General features: G+C 47.8%; 1 protein-coding gene across 1 annotated transcript in view; it reads left to right on the top strand.

The window, feature by feature from the left end:
* The first annotated feature begins 7,802 nt into the window (after positions 1-7,802).
* LOC145361134 (non-receptor tyrosine-protein kinase TYK2-like) overlaps positions 7,803-19,840 on the top strand; it is a 97,142-nt gene continuing 85,104 nt past the window's right edge. The window contains exon 1 of the mRNA XM_080216760.1: positions 7,803-7,893. The gene's annotated coding sequence lies outside the window, so the exon portion shown is untranslated. The remainder of the gene's footprint in view (positions 7,894-19,840) is intronic.

Genomic DNA, 19,840 nt, shown 5'->3' with positions numbered 1-19,840 from the left:
AAAGTTTTGCAGTATGTGAGAAGGACCCTTGCGCACCTGAAATGACCCAGGTTCAGTTCTGGTTTTGAGCTACATTGCATGGATTTGGGCTGTGTACAGAACCTTCGGCTGGAGCAGTGGTGACCGTTTAAATCATTACACCTGTTTCAGATCCTGGTTAGACTGATACAAGCGTAGAGCTAAACAGCCCATCTCTCTCCCCATAATCCTGTGTCAATATCAAACTAATCCCACCTCAGCCATATTCTTTGCGCCATTTCTCCTCGCGCTGTTTTTCTTGGTGATCATTCACTTCCTCAAGGCACTTTGCGTCTACAAAGAATTCAGAAATGTCTTCAATTGTACGATCTTCAGTGCAACTGCCTCTACTCCTCCTCCCAAACCCTGGACCTCCTATTTCTCTCCTGCTACCCTGCACCTTACTGCCTTTCTTGTCTTTCATCCCCTCATAGCTCTAAACACAGCAATTCCACAAGAACGCTACTCACTCAGCATCCCCCTGTCATATATCCCTTCACTAGAAAGCTGCTATCAACCCTCAAGAAAAGGACCAGCTACAACAATAGGCCCATTTCTAATCTTTTTCTCCCAAGATCTTCAAATGTATCAACATCTATTGACTGCCCAGCATGGCAACAGATCATTCGGCCCACCTACTTAGCTCTAGCTTCAATGCTATAAACTGGCAGTGATGAGAAATGTAGCCCGACCCTAATCTTGAATTAAAAGAAACCTATTTTGGATCAGCTCAGATCTTGTCCCATGTTTAAATTCCCTCTCCCTCCACTTGTACACTGTGGATCCTTGGGCACCAGCCTTGCCTGGGTGGGAGCAAATTATGGATTCAAGTTGCACTCTACAACTTTAGTGCGTAATCCAGTCAGCATTGGCTCTCTCTCAAAAACTGCCTTTCGGAACCCACTCAGTTTGTGCCTGTCACCAAAAATGCCCGTTTCTAAAAATTCATTTTTAAAAACCCCTCAGTTGACCGAAATTTGGTACTTCTGAAAAAAAAGAGACAGCACACTGCTTTAAAATGTGAACTGAAGACGGAAGAAGGAAACAAGAATCCTTCGGAAAGGAAGTGTGAAGAGAAATCTCAAACCTACAAACCCCACCACTCTAACATAGGAGAAGAATAAAAATGCAAAGTTCCTAAATTTTAATCAACGGCTAACCAGCCAGATGCACCCAACCGAGATAAATCCCACCGTTGAGGATTGGATAGCCCCTTTTCTGTTAGTTTAAACTATCTTGAAATGTGTCAAAATTAAATAAGAGATGAAAATGTGATAATTTGTTTTGCAACAGTGATTGTAAAACATGTTCATAGAATTCCTTTTTCGGAATGTACGGACAGGAGTTTTTGAGAATTGGTTTTGCCAAGCCAGACACACAAGCCATCAAAGTCATTTGGGAAAAAAACTGCTGAAGAAAGCAGAGAGGATTCTCTGTGCGGAACAAAAAAAGTCTCTACAGTACAAAAATCCAAAGCAATAGATAATGATTATCCATCAGAAAAAAACCTCAGGAGAAACCCACTAATTTCTGGGAGACGGAATTAAAAGAAAGAGAATTGATTCCAGCAAAACGTTATGTGGATTACAATTCAACTCCAGGATTTTAAAGGTAACTTCAGACAGTCGCAACAATTCACACCCCCAAGTATAAGCAAAGGACTTAATTGTATATTCTTTTAACTTTAATTTGGACTCTAACTTTTCTACTGAGATGTGTGAAGGAGCAGCACTCTGAAAGCTTGTGATTCCAAATAAATGTGTTAGATTTTAACCTGGTGTTTTGAGACTTCTTTCTGTGGTCAACTGAGGAGGCTGACTGAACAGTTTGTTGTTCTTCACCTGCTTGTAACATCCCTTTGGCCTGAGTCAGAAATGACATCCTGGGTCTTTAAGCTTGCTCCCTATTCATCGTCAAGCACCCCCTTTGCAGCCTCTCCAATGCTTTTTGGAGCTTAACCTGGCATGATTCCACCCCTGCTGTTTGAGATTAAGGTACAGCAGGATATTAATCAGAGGGTAAGGTATTCCTGTGGATAATTACAAGGTGAAACTGGCAGGAAGCAGTCTTTCCCATTTGATTATATGGCAAACAGTAAAGATGTACCAGAATTCTAACTTGTTTACATTAAAGTTGCCATTTGTTGTTTGAACCACCAGATGGAGCAGTGTGACAGGCCGCAACCCACTCAGATCCCAATGTGTGGCTTGGTATGGTCAAATTAAAGATAAAAGTACATAAAACCATAAGACACGAGCAGAATTAGGCCACTCGGCCCATCAAATCTGCTCCACTATTCAATCATGGCTGATATCTTTCTCATTTCCATTCTCTTGCCTTTTCCCTGTAACCCCTGATCTCCTTATTAATCAAGAACCTATCTGTCTTAAAGACACTTGATGACCTGGCCTCCACAGCCTTCTGCAGCAAAAAGTTCCACAGATTCACTACACTTTGGCTGAAGAAGTTCCTCCTCATCTATATTTTAAAGGATCATCCCTTTAGCCTGAGGTTGTGCCTTCTGCTTCCAGTTTTCCCTATTAGTGGAAACATCCTCTCCACATCCACTCTATCCAGGCCTCGCAGTATCCTGTAAGTTTCAATAAGATCCTTCCTCATCCTTCTAAACTCCAATGAGTACAGACCCAGCAAGTACCTTTCTTGTGTATTCCTGACAATGGCTCTTTCTGGAGGAGAGCTCTTCCTGTCCTGTCCTGATCTGCCGCAGAATAATCTTGGCATGATTCGATGTAGTTTTCCAATTCGAATCCCAGAGAGTATGGAAGCAATCTTAAAACGACTGTCTTTAAGTCCTGATCGCATGGTTTATTCTTTGATACAATTTTACAACGAGCTGTAGATTCGGGGCAGATTGGATAACTTGGTAATCGAGTTTGTTCAAATATGCTTGTCCAGACATTAATTACGAAGCACTCCTGTTACTTGGTTTATATTCTGTCTTGTGCACAGTGCAGGGTCACACAGTGCACAGTGGTTAGCACTGCTGCCTCACAGTGCCAGGGTTTGATTCCTAGCTTGGGTCACTGTGTGGAGTCTGTACATTCTCCCCGTGTCTGTGTGGGTTTCCTCCGGGTAGTTTGGTTTCCTCCCACATTCTGAAAGACGTGCTGGTTAGGTGCATTGGCCGTGCTAAATTGCGCCTTAGTGTCAGGGGGACTAGCTAGGGTAACTGCACAGGGCTATGGGGAAAGGGCCTGGGTGGGATTGTGCAGACTCAATGGGCTGAATGGACTCCTGCACTGTGGCCAAGTGTGATTCTATGACTTTCAGAATCATAGTCTCTCATTGCAGAGATGGTTCCAATGTGTAAGCAAGATATTCCAGATCCTGCAAGGTGACGTGCTTCATTTTGTAGTCACAATGCTAATTTTAATGGTTCTGGTCATGAACCTGAATATCAAGTTCCAGTTTCCATTAATTGAAGCATTAAGTTGGGTGAGTCCATTTGAATGATATCTGACCCCTCTCCCTCTCGATGCATTACCTCCCCACACAATATAGTGTGGTCAGAAATCCCATCTCAAGGTCACTGCTGTTTGCTGTAACTTGCACTGACGGAGACTGGTCCCAGTGGAGCCTCACTGCAGCCGAACTTGGGTCATTTCTATTTCTGGGTCGATCTTTTCTTTCTATTGTCTAACCAATGCTTTCTCCAGCTAACAGCTCCAGTCCACTGTGCTGCAGCCCTTCACTTTGTTTTAAGTGTTGTAGGATCTGGAAGTGACGTGACAATAGCTGGAATGACAAGGGTTTCAGCCTGATGTTCTCCAGCAGTTGGGGATGTGATGGCCAAGTGGTATTATCGCGAGACTATTAATCCAGAAAGTCAACTCATGTTCTGGGGACTTGGGTTCAAATCCTGCCAAGGCAGATGGTGGAATTTGAACTCAGTAAAAAATATCTGGAATTAAGTATCTACTGATAACCATAAAACCAATTTTTTTCTCCCTGATTTTAGTTGAGGGACTGCCCACAGGGATCACTTATGGCGATGGAATTCACTGATATCAGCTGAGTGTTAGCCCCTTCCATTGGGACTATCACAACTAAAACCAGTTCTGACATCCCATATTGTTGTCTCAGCAAACACCATTGGATTTCCTCTTCAGAGGAAAGGTTATTCAGACTGGATTTGTTTCCACCGGAGCTTAGAAGAGTGAGTGTTGACTTTATTGTGTGTTTAGGATGCTGGAGTGGAAAGGATGTTTCTTCTTGTGGTGAGTCCAGAACTTGGGGGCACTGTTTTAAAATTAGGAGCGATTTGGAGAATTTTAGTTTCTTTGTGGATTGTGTGACTTTGGAACCCTCTGCCATACCTTTCTGACAAGCTCCAATTAATATTTTCCTTTATACTCCATCATAGAAAAGTTGCAGCACAGAAATAGACCATTCAGCCCATCTTGTCCATGTCAGCCCAAAGAAACCCAGGTGCCATTTCTAATCCCACCCTCCTGCACCTGGCCCGGAGCCCGGTAGCTTTCAACACTTAAGGTGCGAGTCCAGGTCCTTTTTAAAAGAGTTTCAGCTCTCTGCCCCCACCATCAACTTTGGCTACAAATTCCAGATACTCACCACCTTCTGTGGAGAAAAAGTTCTTCCTCGTGTCCCCTCTTCACCTTCCGCCACTTATCTTGAATCTATGTCACCTGGTTCTACAATTCTCCATCAAGGAATACAATTTTCTCCTGTCCACTCTATCCCTTCCCCTCATAATTTTGTACACCTCTATCAACCCACTCCTCAGCCACCTTTGTTTCACGGAAAATAACCCCAATCTATCCAATCTCACCTGGTAGCTACATTTTTCTAGCCTTGGCAACATTCTTGTAAACTCAACTATTTTGTTCCTGTTTTGGGGGCTGTACACAATGCCCACAATTGACTTCTTGCCTTTGCCATTTCCCATCTCGACCCAGATTTTTTTTACAGAATTTACTTCCTCCTTTATTGTGTTAGTACCAGTGTTATGTAACAGAGCCACATCATCTGTTTTCCTTGCTTGTGGACATGTTGTACTCAGATTTCAAGAAGGCATTTCATGAAGTACCATGTCCAATGGTGTAGGGGGTAACGTATTGACATTGACTCAGACTGACTTTACATTTCCAAATTTGTTAGTTGAATTTAAATTTCACCAGCTGCCGCAGCCAAAGCACGTTTCTCAGCCTAGCTCTTTTTTAATGTGGAGGTGCTGGCGTTGAACTGGGTTAAGCACAGTAAGAAGTCTCACAACACCAGGTTAAAGTCCAACAGGTTCATTTGGTAGCACAAGCTACAAGCTTTCCGGACGCTGCCCCTCCATCAGGTGAGTGGGAGTTCTGTTCACAAACACAGTATATAAAGACACAAACTCAATTTACAAAATAATGGTTGGAATGTGAGTCTTTACAGGTAATCAAGTTTTAAAAGGACAGACAGTGTGAGTGGAGAGAGAGGGTTAAGCACAGGTGATGTGTATTGTCTCCAGCCAGGACAGTTAGTCAGATTTTGCAAGCCCAGTGGGGATTACAGATAGTGTGACATGAACCCAAGATGGTGGTTGAGGCCCGTTGCTAGGGACTACGTAGCGAGGGATGACACCCGACATTAGGCATGGCTGACCAGGACATACTCCCATTTGCCATGGGAATATTGGAAGAATTTAAAGTTGACAATCAATAGTCTGGCTACAATATGAAAGTATGATGGTTATCAAATGCTGGAGGGGAACTTATACCCAGAGCTTCTGGTTTTGAGATGAAAACACAACCTGTAGATTTTTAATACAGTAGTAAGAAGTCCTCACCACCAGGTTAAAGTCCAACAGCTTTATTTGGATTCATGAGCTTTCGGAGCGCTGCCCCTTTATCAGGTGAGTCTGCCTCTGGGCTGCAGCGCTCCAAAAACTCGTGATTCCAAATCAACCTGTTCGACTTTAACGTGGTGTTGTGTGACTTCTTGCTGTGCCCACCCCAGTCCAACACTGGCATCTCCACCTCATAATACAACATCGCAAGAGATCAAATAGGAAATTCAGAAGTAATGAAGAGAATACGGAACTTGGTGGCCCAGGAGAGAGATGTATTTAAGGGGAAGCTTGTGAAACACGAGGAAGTGAATAGTTGGGAGATTTTGATGAGGAAGGCTGGTCTGCTTAAGGTGGAATGGGTTATTGTTTGGTTCCTCTGGCTTGTCCCAAACCCCCTCCCCCCAACGTGGCCGCTGAATATTATTTAGTTTTGCTCTCACTGAGCACTCAACTCTTTTAATAACACATTTGTAATCCTACCTTTGCCACTGTTGACAATTTTTCAGTCCCTAAGGCACCATGACCATGTCTCATGTCAATCTCTCCTTAGCTCCAACCTATCACTGACCTTACATTCTGCCCTGCTCCTCCCTTTCCACATATATAATTCATCACATTTCTATATCAAGGCAAATTACTGCGGATGCTGGAATTTGAAACAAAGAGAAAATGGTGGAAAATCTCAGCAAGTTTGGCAGTATCTGAAAGTCATGATGTGGATGTGCCGGTGTTGGACTGGGGTAAACACAGTAAAAAGCCTGACAACACCAGGTTTAAGTCCAACCGAACTTTAAGTCCAGTCGGTTGTTGTCAGACTTTTTACAGTATCTGAAAGGAGAGAAAAGAGCTGATGTTTTGAGTCCAGACAACCCTTTGTCAAAGCCCACAAATTGATTTGATGAAGGGTCATCTGGACCCGAAATGCCAGCTCTTTTCTCTCCGTACTGATGTCGTCAGACCTGCTGAGATTTTCCAGCATTTTCTCTTTTGGTTTCATCACATTACTATCTGTTTTCAGTTCTGCAGAAGAGTCATATGGACTCGAAACATTAACTGTTTCTCTCTCCACAGATGCTGCAAGACACTAAATTTATCTGGTATTTTCTGTTTTTATTTTAGAATTCCAGCAGGTGCAGTATTTTGCTTTTAATTGGGATGGGTTGACTGTCTTATTTATGCCTTGTGTATTGTACGTAAAGGCTGAGGAGATATGATTGAGGTACTTAAAATCATGAAAGCTTTAGAGAGAGTAAACTGATGGGATCAAAACCCAAGGTCACATATTTAAGGTAATTGGCAAAAGAACCACAATTACAGTTTTAAAGCACAGTAAGGGGCCCTTTAGCCCATGTCTGTGCTAACCTTCATATACCTGTTGTAACCCAATTTTCCAGTACTTGATCCAGCCTTGCCTGCTGTGGTGTCTCAAGTACTCACCTAAATGCTTCTTAATTGTTGAGATTTCCCACCTTTACGCCCCTTGAGATTTCCACCTGTGGATGGCACCGTGGTTAGCACTGCTGCCTCAACACCAGGGACCCGGCTTTGATTCCCAGCTTCGGTCATAGCTGTGTGGAGTCTGCACGGTCTCCCCGTGTCTATGTCGGTTTCCTCCCACAGTCCAAAAGATGTGCTGAGTCGGTGCATTGGTCATATAAATTCTCCCTCTGTGTACCCAAACAGGTACTGGAGTGTGGCGACCAGGAGATTTTCACAGTAACTTAATTGCGGTGTTAATGTAAACATACTGGTGACATTAATAAATAAACTTTGCTCCTTTAAAAAAAAGCTCTGCATGAAATCCAGACAGCACCGTTTATTCCAATAGAATTGGATAAAGAGGGGGAGAGAAGATGAGTGGGCCAGCACAGGCTGCAATGGACTGACTGGCCTCCGGGTAGGACTACAATTCCCAGAGAGCACTGGGCCCGTGGGGCGTGCGCAGAGCCGGCGGTGTATCGTCAGTTCCGGCGACAGGGGCCAGTGGAGGAGGCGGCTCGAGACAGAGACAGAGAGCGGAGAGTCCGCAGCGGAATGGAGCAGCCCGGACACTGACCGCACCACAGGTGGGTGTTTGGGCGGGGGGGGGGGGAGGAGGAGGAGGGGGGGTGGGGGGAGGAGGAGGAGGGGGGGTGGGGGGAGGAGGAGGAGGGGGGGGTGGGGGGAGGAGGAGGGGGGGTGGGGGGAGGAGGAGGAGGGGGGGTGGGGGGAGGAGGAGGGGGGGTGGGGGGAGGAGGAGGGGGGGTGGGGGGAGGAGGAGGAGGAGGGGTGGGGGGAGGAGGAGGGGTGGGGGCTGTGGGGGGTAAGGGTGGGGGATGGGGGGTAAGGGTGGGGGGGAAGGGAGGGGGTGGGGGCTGTTGGAGAAGGGAGGGGGGGAGAAGGATGGGGGAGGGGGGGAGAAGGATGGGGGAGGGGGGGGAGAAGGATGGGGGAGGGGGGGAGAAGGATGGGGGAGGGGGGGAGAAGGATGGGAGGGGGGGGAAGGATGGGGGAGGGGGGGGGAAGGATGGGGGAGGGGGGGAGAAGGGAGGGGGGGAGAAGGGAGGGAGAAGGATGGGGGAGGGGGGGGAGAAGGGAGGGGGGAGGGGGGGAGAAGGGGGGGAGAAGGATGGGGGAGGGGGGGGAGAAGGGAGGGGGGGAGAAGGATGGGGGAGGGGGGAGAAGGGAGGGGGGGAGAAGGATGGGGGAGGGGGGGAGAAGGATGGGGGAGGGGGGAGAAGGGAGGGGGGGGAGAAGGATGGGGGAGGGGGGGAGAAGGATGGGGGGGGGAGAAGGGGAGGGGGGGGAGAAGGATGGGGGAGGGGGGGAGAAGGGGGGGGGAGAAGGAGGGGGGAGGGGGGGAGAAGGGAGGGGGGGAGAAGGAGGGGGGGGAGAAGGATGGGGGAGGGGGGGCGAGAAGGGAGGGGGGTGGGGGGGAAGGGGGGCGAGAAGGGAGGGGGGTGGGGGGGAAGGGGGGGCGAGAAGGGAGGGGGGTGGGGGGGAAGGGGGGGCGAGAAGGGAGGGGGGTGGGGGGGAAGGGGGGGCGAGAAGGGAGGGGGGTGGGGGGGAAGGGGGGGCGAGAAGGGAGGGGGGTGGGGGGGAAGGGGGGGCGAGAAGGGAGGGGGGAAGGGGGGGCGAGAAGGGAGGGGGGTGGGGGGGAAGGGGGGGGTGGGGGGAAGGGGGTGGGGGGAGAAGGGAGGGGAGAAGGGAGGGGGGTGGGGGAAGGGTGGGGGGAGAAGGGAGGGGGTGGGGGGAAGGGAGGGGGGTGGGGGAGAAGGGAGGGGGGTGGGGGAAGGGGGGGCGAGAAGGGAGGGGGTGGGGGGAAGGGGGGGCGAGAAGGGAGGGGGTGGGGGGAGAAGGGAGGGGGATGGGGGGAGAAGGGAGGGGGGTGGGGGAAGGGGGGCGAGAAGGGAGGGGGTGGGGGGAGAAGGGAGGGGGGTGGGGGAAGGGGGGGCGAGAAGGGAGGGGGGTGGGGGAAGGGGGGGCGAGAAGGGAGGGGGTGGGGGGAAGGGGGGGCGAGAAGGGAGGGGGTGGGGGGAGAAGGGAGGGGGTGGGGGAAGGGGGGCGAGAAGGGAAGGGGTGGGGGGAGAAGGGAGGGGGGTGGGGGAAGGGGGGGCGAGAAGGGAGGGGGTGGGGGGAAGGGGGGGCGAGAAGGGAGGGGGTGGGGGGAGAAGGAAGGGGGGCGAGAAGGGAAGGGGTGGGGGGAGAAGGGAGGGGGGTGGGGGGAGAAGGGAGGGGGTGGGGGAAGGGGGGCGAGAAGGGAGGGGGGTGGGGGGAGAAGGGAGGGGGGTGGGGGAAGGGGGGCGAGAAGGGAGGGGGTGGGGGAAGGGGGGCGAGAAGGGAGGGGGGTGGGGAAGGTAGGGGGTGGGGGCTGTTGGGGGGGGGGAAGGGAGGTGGGAGGGGTGCTGTTGGGGGGGCAAGGGAGGTGGGGAGGGGTGCTGTCGGGGGGGCAAGTGGGGAGTTAGGGTGCTGGGGGGGGGGGGCGGAGGCTGGGGGGGGTCGGGAGGGGGGTGGGAGGGAGGAGGTCGGGAGGGGGGTGGGAGGGAGGAGGTCGAGGGGGGGCGGGCTGTCGGGGGGAGAGGGGGAGGGAAGCGGGCTGTGGGGGGACGGGAGGGAAGGAGGCGACCTGTGGGGACGGGAGGGAGGGGGTCTGTTGGCGTGGGGGGGTGGGAGGGAGGGAGGCGGGCTGTTGGCGGGGGGGTGGGAGGGAGGGAGGCGGGCTGTTGGCGGGGGGGGGGGGTGGGAGGGAGGGAGGTGGGCTGTTTGCGGGGGAGGGGGTAGGGAGGCGGGCTGTGGGGACTGTAGGGAGGAGGGGCGTGGTGGGAAGGAGGGGGGCAGGGTGGTGGGGAGGAGGGGATGGAGAGTGGGGGGAGGGCCTGGGTGGGGGTTGGGGGTGTGGGTGTTGGGGGGGAGGTGTGGGGGTTGGGGAAGGGGGCTGTAGAAGGGAGTGGAGGGGGCTGTGTGGAAGGTGGGGGCTGTAGTGGGGAGGGGTGGGGGCTGTGGGGAGGAGAGGGGACGGGGCTGTGGTGTCTGTAGAGTGGGGACTGAGGTGAAGTGGATAGGGGGCTGTGAGTGGAGGAAGTTGGGAGGGGGAGGTTTGGGGGTGAGGGAGGGGATTTAGGGAAAGGCTCGGGTGGGGAAGGCGTTGGTGTTTGAGGGTTAAATTGGGATAAAATTAACCCTTGTTAATTGTTGCTTTACTTTGTAACTGTAGATTTGAGAAATGGATTTTATGATGTGTATTCATGGGTATGGGCAGATTGAACATGCAAATGAGCAGATGTTGTTAGTTAATCCTAGTTCTGTACTGGCTAATGTGATATCTTGAAATATGCATGTATAAAGAGCTATTGTGTAAACTGTAACAGTAAAATTGAGATGTTAACCTGTTTGGTGCCAGTTTTTGTATTTCTGTCCTGTGAGAGTGTGAAGAAAACAAGACATAAAATTTTTTTCAGATAATATCTCTCGAAGCAGTTTAATTTGATATTATTATTGTTTCCTGCGGGTGCTCCGGTTTCCTCCCACAGTCCAAAGATGTGCGGGTTAAGTTGATTGGCCGTGCTCAATTGATCCTAGTGTCAGTGGGATTAACAGGATAAACATGTGGGGTTACGGGATTTGGTCCTGGGTGGGATTGTGGTCGGCATAGACTTAAGGGGCTTCTCCTGTACTATAGGGATTCTATGTTTCCACATGTATTGGGATACTTTCTTTGTGCTATACAGACAAAGCATTAGAGCACATAGGGGAGAAGGAAAGGAGAGGGCACACAGTCTAGTGATACAGTTACAGCAAGGGTGCAGTTAAAGGTTAAGGTGACTCTGACCAATATCGACTTTATTCAACTGCAAAGTCATCAAGATAATCCCTTTTGAAAAGTGATAATTGTTGTTCTCAGAATGCACTGAAGTTGTTGGTGCTTCAGTGACAGTTTTGTACTGTGTAGTCATGTTTAAAAAAAAGCAAAATTTTAATTAGGAAATCTATGTGAGTGTAGTTTATATTTTCTTTACCATTGCTGCTTGGAGTCTCTGTATCTTTTTTCAATGAAATATGTGTACTTTAGTGATTGAAATGGTTAATTCCTATTTCTTTCTTAGCGCTCAGTTATTGGGCTGCCAAGAGATGGGTGTTCCAATCGGACACAGTTTACATATTACTCAGTTCTGAACTTCAACCCAAGCTCAGGATGATTTGCTTATGTCACCATTGTAACCCACAGCTGACATCAAATGCAGATCATCCAGTGTTTTCATTTAGGGTCAGTTTGTGTCTGATCCTTCATGGTTAACCTTTAGTTTTCTGACTCACGGAGGAGATTGTGTTGTCAAGTGTGTTACTTTTTTAAAAACATGTTCAGTTTCTTTCTAAAATTTGTCAAGGTTAAGTTGTGCTAAAAATACATGTGGCCAGGTCACAGATGTTCGTGTAGATTTGAGGCACCATTTGCAAAACTGGTGTAAGCGACCATTTTGGTATCAGGTATAAAAGCTGAGCTTTTTGTTTTGTAACAGCATTCGATAACTTGACTTAGTGGGTGCCGAGTCAGACATTGTCAACTGATACATCAACCAATTCAATTGATGCATCTTGACCACTTGACTTTCCTGTCATAGTTTGACTTTTCACTGGGAAATCTGGCCTCTCGTCCCCCTCCTGCTCCTGCTCCTGCTCCTGCTCCTGAATCCCATCTCTGGTCTCCTTTGCCCTCCTGACTGAAACTTGCACTCTTACCATATCTCCGGAGTTTTCAGAATTCCCAAAACTCTGCAGATTACCTTCGACCCATGGCAGTCGCTAAATTAACGGATTGAAGGATGGAACAGTGGTTAGCACTGCAGCCTCACAGCACCAGGGACCCGGGTTCAATTCCCAGCTTGGGTCATTGTCTGTGTGGGGTCTGCATGTTCTTTCCCATTTTACTTATTTGGAACTGAGCCCGTGATCCAGATTTAACATGTTAAACCTCCCAGTAAAAGTTATGGAAATACTCAGCAGGTCTGGCAGCATGCGAGGAGAGAGAAACACGGATAGAGTGCCCTGCTGGACTCAACGTTTCCATCTTCACAGAGACTGCCAGACTTGCTGAGTGATTCCAAGCATCTTGTTTTTATTTCTGGTTTCCAGCATCCGTTGTGCTTATCTTATCTCAAGACTTTTTTTCTCTTGATCTGACCATGTTTACTCAGTAACTGGGGTATTTAGCAGATGGAGAATTTCAGCTCACGTTCTAGAAAACATTCTTCCTTTACCCAAAACTCCCAAAGCCAGATTGATTTGTCATTTACTTCATTGTTGGTTTTACGCAAATTGGCTCGTGTGTTTTCCCCATGAAACTGTGGATGAACTAAGTGTGTGTGCAACCAGGCATCGAGATACAGTTTCTGCTGCTTTAGGGCTTTCATTTATCTTGATTTCAACTTTGCTTGATTCCTGAATGATATTAGTGGCGTGGAGGAGAATTTTGGGTGGCAGTTATTTACTGCCCTGCTTGTCCTTCCAGGTGGTGGTGAACGTGGGTTTGGAATGTGCTGTTTAAGGAGTCTTGGTGCGTTCCTGCAGTGAATCTTGTAGATGGTACACACGGATGCTGCTGCGGTGGAGGGAGTGAATGTTTAAGGTGGTGGATGGGGTGCCAATCAAGCAGGGCTGCTTTGTCCTGGACAGTGTCAAGCTTCTTGAGTGATGTTGGAGCTGCACTCATCCAGGCAAGTGCGGAGTATTCCATCACACTCCTGACTTGTGCCTTGTAGGTGGTGGACAGGCTTTGAGGGGATCAGGAGATGCAGGATTCCTAGCCTCTGACCTGCTTTTGTAGCTACAGTTCAGTTTCTGGTCAATGGTAATCTCCAGGATAATTTTAAGAGGCAGGTAGAGGGATTCAGTAATGGTTATAACATCAAGAATTGGTGGATTGTTATCTGTAGGGAGATGTATGTGTGGGGTGATAGACCCTCACAATCACCCCATTCTCTGTAGAACCTTTGGACGAGATGGGGTGGTTATGCTGAAATTGAATCTGTGCCCATATCCAGTCTGTTTGTGATGCAGTGAACCATTTTGCTGCTGTCTAACCTGTTCTACATTCGACTATCTAATTACTTTCTTATCTTCGATGACACAGACGATCTCACTGAAGCCAGAGGGAGATTTAGAAATGTTTCTGAAAGGTTTTTAATTGAAGCTATTGATTTGGATAAAGAGAGTCTGGAATCCATTTGGCAGGAACCTGATGGAGCACTTGCTGATTTGTTTAAAACTTTCTCTAATCCAGTGGTCGACTCTGGTTGACTGATTTGATGGTCCAGGCTGTTAGAATGTAACCATGAGAAATAGGAGAAGGCCATTCAGCCCATCGATCCTGCTGTGCTATTCAGTGTGATCATGGCTGATCTTGGGCTGCAACACCATTTTCCTGCCTGCGCCCATATCCTTTAATTCCTTGAGAACCAAAACTCCATCAATCCCAGCCTTTAATGTGTTCAGTGATGGAGCAACCAGCTCTGTGGTGGAGAATTCCAAAGATTCATAACCCTTTGAAATAATTTCTCGCTGTCGCAGTCCTAAGTGCTCTGCTCCTTCTCTATCTAGATTTTCCAGGCCAGGGAAACAGCCACCTTCTATCGGCTCTGCCAAACTCCTTCATAATATTCTGCATGTCTCTGTGAGATCATCTCTCATTCTTGTAAACTCCAGAGGATATTAGTGCATCGGGGGAAATCTTGTCACTTCGGGCACCATTCGAGTGAACCTTCTCTGTATTGCCTCCAATGTATACCCTTCCTTAAATATGAAGACCAACATTTAGAGAATCACAGAATTCCTACAATGCAGAAAGAGGCCATTCGGCCCATCAAGCCTGTACCAACAGCAATCCCACCCAGGCCCCATCCCTGTAACCCCATGTATATACCCTGCTAATTTCTCTGATACTAAGGGGTAATTTAGCAAGGCCAACGCACCTAACCTGCACATCTTCGGACTGTGGGAGGAAACCCATGCAGACATGGGGAGAACATGCAGACTTGGCAGTCACCTGAGGCCAGAATTGAATATGGGTCCCTGGCGCTGTGCGGCAGCAGTGCTAACCACTGTGCCACTGTACGTCCACATTGCATTCAGTATTTCAGCAATGGTCTACCAAGGGTCCTGTTCAGTTATATTCCAATCATATTCCAATAAAGACCAACCATGGCATTTGCTCCTTCATTGTTGGCTGTACCTGCATGCGAGCATTCTGAGTTCCCTGAATGAGAACAGCCATGTCTCCCTTAACATCAACAATAACAAGTTCATGCTTTTTTTAAGAAAACACTGCTTTTTAAATTCTGTATGCCCTCCTGTAGCCACAAACCTCTCCTTCTCGTCATGTTCTGCTGTCTCTGGGTTAATTCTCAAGTAGTTCAACTTGTAAATTCATGTTCAGCAGCAGTGACTTGCTGTCCGTCGTAGTCATCACCCTGGATACCTCTATTGTTCACCATCAGCTATCTCTCTGTTACCTTGTTATTAACTTTTTTAATCCTGTACTGTGTTCAGGCTGTTTGGATACAAATTGGGCAGACTGACAGCGTCCTGGTAAATCAGCTAATCTATTGAACCACAGTTATCTGCATCTTGCAGGTTACCCTGGAACACCACACCCCTGTGTCAGTCTGAACGTATCAGCCTCCTGGGTGGCTTTGCTGAACTGGCTAACCTTTAACCTGGAAACATAATGTTAAAACTTGACTGCCTGATTGGTACACTTCCTTCCAAAAGTGCTATCCTTCCTCACCCTCCACAGGTCCTGCTTAGATTGCTGTTGTGTACAATTGACCATGCAGTTCATAGAATCACACAGCACAGAAGAGGCCCTTTGGCACATTGAGTCTGCACCGACACATTAGAAACACTTGAACTCCCACCTAATCCCTTTTCCCAGCACTTAGCCCATAGCCCTGAATGTTAAGTGCTCATCCAGGTAACTTTTTAAAGGATGTGAGGCAAACTGCCTCCACCTCCCTCCCAGACAGCACATTCCAGACCCTCACCACCCTCTGGGTAAAAATGTTTTTCCTCACATCCTTCCTAAACCTCCTGCCCTTCATCTTGAACCTATGTCCTCTCATAATTGACCTTTCAACTCAGGGGAACAGCTGCTTCTTATCCACTCTGTCCGTGTCTCTCATAATCTTATACACTTTGATCAGGTCGCCCCTCGATCTTCTCTGCTCCAGTGAAAACAATCCAAGCCTATCCAGCCTCTCTTCATAACTTCAGTGTTCCATCCCAGGTGAATCCTGGTGAATCTCCTCTGCACCCCCTCTAGTGCAGTCACATCCTTGAATAATGTGGTGTCCAGAACTGCGCGCAGTACTCTAGCTGTGGCCTCACCAAAGTTCTATACAACTCCAACATGATTTCCCTGCTTATGTAATCTGTGCCTCGATTGATAAAGGCAAGTTTCTCATAAGCCTTTTTCACCGCCCTGCTAACATGCCGTTCCGCTTTCAGAAATTTGTGGAGAAACACACCAAGATCCCTTTGTTTCACAGAACTTCCCAGTGTCCTGCCATTCATTGAGTACTTCATTTTTACCATTCTGTGTACCATTTACATAGACGATCTGGAGGGGGGGGGCTGAGTGTAAGGTAACGAAATTTGCTGATGACACGAAGATGAGTGGAAAAGCAAATTGCGTGGGAGACGCGGAAAGTCTGCAGAGGGACCTGGATAGGCTGGGTGAGGACCTGGCAGATGGAATATAATGTTAGCAAATGTGAGGTTATCCACTTTGATAGAAATAATAGCAGGAGGGATTATTATTTAAAGAGCGAAAAGCTGCAGCATGCTACGGTGCAGAGGGACCTGGGGGTCCTTGTGCACGAATCGCAAAAACCCAGTCTGCAGGTACAGCAGGTGATCAAGAAGGCAAATGGAATGTTGGCCTTTATAGCGAGGGGGATAGAATATAAAAGCAGGGAGGTCTTCAAGTGTACAGGGCACTGGTGAGGCCACAACTGGAGTACTTTGTGCAGTTTTGGTTGCCGCATTTGCTAAAGGATATATTGGCCTTGGAGGGAGTGCAGAGAACGTTCACTAGGCTGATACCGGAGATGAGGGGGTTAGCTTATGAGGAGAGATTGAGTAGACTGGGCCTGTACTCGTTGGAGTTTAGAAGGCTGAGGGGGGATCTTATAGAGACGTGAAAGATAATGAAGGGGCTCGATAGGGTAGAGGTAGAGAAATTCTTCCTGCTTAGAAAGGATAGCAGGACTAGAGGGCACAGCCTCAAAATAAGGAGGGGCAGTTTAGATCGGAGTTGAGGAGGAACTTCTTCACTCGAAGGGTGGTGAGTCTCTGGAATTCTCTGCCCGTTGAAGTGGTGGAGGCTACCTCGCTAAATATATTTAAGTCACAGGCAGATAGGTTTCTGGTAGACAGGGGAATTAAGGGTTATGGGGAGAAAGCGGGAAAGTGGAACTGATCCACTTCAGATCAGCCATGATCTTGTTGAATGGCGGGGCAGGCTCGAAGGGCTAGATCGCCTACTCCTGCTCCTATTTCTTACGTTCTTATTTTCAAATCACTCCTTCCAAAGTGTATTGCCTGATACTTTTCAGGGTTAAATTCCATCTGCCACTTATCTGATCATTTCGTCTATATCTTCTTGTAGCCCAAGACACTCCGCCTCACTGTTAACCACCCGGCCAATCTGTCATCTGCAAATTTACTAATCCTACCTCCCACATATTAGATTATTCATATAAATGATGAATAATAGGGGGGCCAGCACAGATTCCTGTGGTATGCCTGGACACTGGCTTCCAGTCATTAAAGCAGCCTTCTGTCATCACCCTCTGTCTCCTACAACTGAGCCAATTTTGAATCCACTTTATCAAATTATCCTGTATCCCATGTGAATTTGCCCTCACAAGTTTCCCATGTGGAACCTTGTTAAAGGCTTTGACTTGTTCAAAACATTGACTGCACGACCCTCGTCTACACACCTGATGACCCTCTCAAAAAATTCAGTCAAGTTTGTTCGGCATGACCTCCCTCTGACGAAGCCATGCTGACTATCCCTGATCAAGCTTTGCCCCTCCAAGTGGAGGTAGATGCTCTCCTTCAGAAGTTTCTTCAATACTTTCCCTACCACTGATGTGAGACTCACTGGTCTGTAGTTCTCTGGTTTACCACTCCAACCCTTCTTAAACAGCGGAACCACATTAGCTGCTCTCTAGTCGTCTGGCACCTCCCCCATGATGTGGAGATGCCAACTCTCCTCTCCACTCCACTTGCCCTCTCTCCACTCACATTGACTATACCTTTAAGACTTGATTACCTGTAAAGACTCACATTCCAACATTATTTTGTAAATTGAGTTTGTGGCTTTATATGCCCTGTTTGTGAACAGAAGTCCTACTGACCTGATGAAGGAGCAGCACTCTGAAAGCTTGTGGCTTGTGCTATCAAATACATGTGTTGGACTTTAACTTGGTGCGTGAGACTTCTTACTGTGCCTCCCCCGTGGCCAGAGAGGAATTGAAAATTTGGGTCAGAGCCCTCTGTAATCCCCTTCCTTGCCTCCCACAGCAGCCTAGTTAACAATTCATCTGGACCTGGAGGTTTATCTACTTATGAAGCTGCCAACACCTCCAATACCTTGTCCTTCCCTATGTCAGTTTGCTCAAGAACCTCACAGTCTCTCTTCGTCCTCATTCTCTTGGGTGAAGACAAATGTGAATCATTCATTCAAACTCTGCTAATGTCCTCTGGCTCCACCTACAGATTGCTTCCTTGGTCCGTACTCTTTCCCTGTTTATCCTCTTCCCATTGATATTTTTATAGAATATCTTGGGATTTTCCCAACTTCTACCAGCCAGAGAATTCTCATATCCCCTCTTTGCATTCCTAATTGCTTTCTTAAGCTCCAACCTGCACTTTCTATACCTCACTAACGCCTCCGCTGATTTACTCCCCTTGAACTTTTTAAAGGCCTTTCTTTTCCTTCTCATTGTATCCTGAATGTCTCTGGTCATCCATGGTTCTCTGGGCTTATTATTCCTACCCATCACCTGAAAGGGAAATTGCTGGGCTTGCACCCTCCCTATTTCCTTTTTGAATGCCCCACACTGCTCTTCTGTAGATTTTCCCATTAGTAACCATTCCCAGTCTATCTTGATGTGGAGATGCTGGCGTTGGACTGGGGTAAACGCAGTAAGAAGTCTGACAGCACCAGGTTTAAGTCCAACCAATTTATTTGATAGTAAACGCACAAGCTTGTGAGTTTACTGTAAAATAAATTGGTTGGACTTGAACCTGGTGTTGTCAGACTTCTTACAGTCTATCTTGGTCAGATCCTGTCTTATTTTACTAAAATCCACTCTCCTCCCCCTGCAATCCACAACTTTTTTTTTGCAGCTTGTCTATTTCCTTGTCCATAATGAGCTGGAATTGTGCCATGTTGTGATCGCTATCACTAAAATAACCTGCCAGCACCACCACAACTACCTGCCTGGCTTCATTCCCCAGAATCAGGTCCAACTCAGCTCACTCCTTTGTTGAACCTTCTACATATTGATTTAAAAAGTTTCAAGAAATCTACTGTAACCAAGCCATTAACACTATGTTTATCCCAGTTAATGTTGGAAAAGTTGAAATCACCTAATATAATCCTATTGTTAATGTTTTACACATCTCCACAAACTGAGCATATATTTGCTTCTCAATGTCCCTCCGACTCTCAGGAAATTGAGCTTCCTGCTCTGATTCCAGCACCTCAAAACTTTGGCATCCCCTCTATCAACCCTTCCATTTGTAGAGTTTTAGAGGTTTACAGCATGGAAACAGGCCCTGTGGCCCAACTTGTCCACGCCACCCTTTCTTAACCACTAAGTTAGTCGCAATTGCCTGCATTTGGCCCGTATTCCTCTATACCCACCTTACCTATGTAGCTGTCTAAATGCTTTTAAAAAGACAAAATTGTACCAACCTCTACTACAGCTGCTGGCAGCTTACTCCAGAGACACACTATTCTCTGTGTGAAAAAGTAGCCCCTCTGGACCCTTTTGTATCTCTCCCCGCTCACCTTAAACCTATGCCTTCTAGTTTTAGACTCCCCTACCTTTGGGAAAAGTTGTTGACTATCCAGCTGATCTAAGTTCCTCATTATTTTATGCTCTATTAGATCATCCTTAAGCTTCCTACACTCCAGAGAAAACAGTCCCAGTCTATCCAGCCACTCATTATAACTCAATCCATCAAGTCCCGGTAGCATCCTAGTAAATCTTTTCTGCACTCTTTCTAGTTTAATATCCTTCCTATAATAGGGTGAGCATTTGCTGTCTTTTAATCCCAGTTCTCTATTGTTTAATGATGGTTGATTCTTTGGTTCACTTTAATTGTCATGGTGTCTGGCACATTAGACTTGACTCTTTAACCTCTCACTGAAAATCCCCCATATCAGTAATAGAGCCAGTTGAAAAATCCAGTTGCCGCTGATTTTATCTGGCTCTAGCTGTTACTGTGAAGTATTTGATAGGAAGT

This window comes from Carcharhinus amblyrhynchos, chromosome 33 (assembly GCF_965287045.1).
Source record: "Carcharhinus amblyrhynchos chromosome 33, sCarAmb.v2.hapA, whole genome shotgun sequence".
Taxonomy (NCBI): Eukaryota; Metazoa; Chordata; class Chondrichthyes; order Carcharhiniformes; family Carcharhinidae; genus Carcharhinus; species Carcharhinus amblyrhynchos.
The sequence above is the reverse complement of the archived record's forward strand: the minus strand, read 5'-3'. Positions and strand labels throughout refer to the sequence as shown.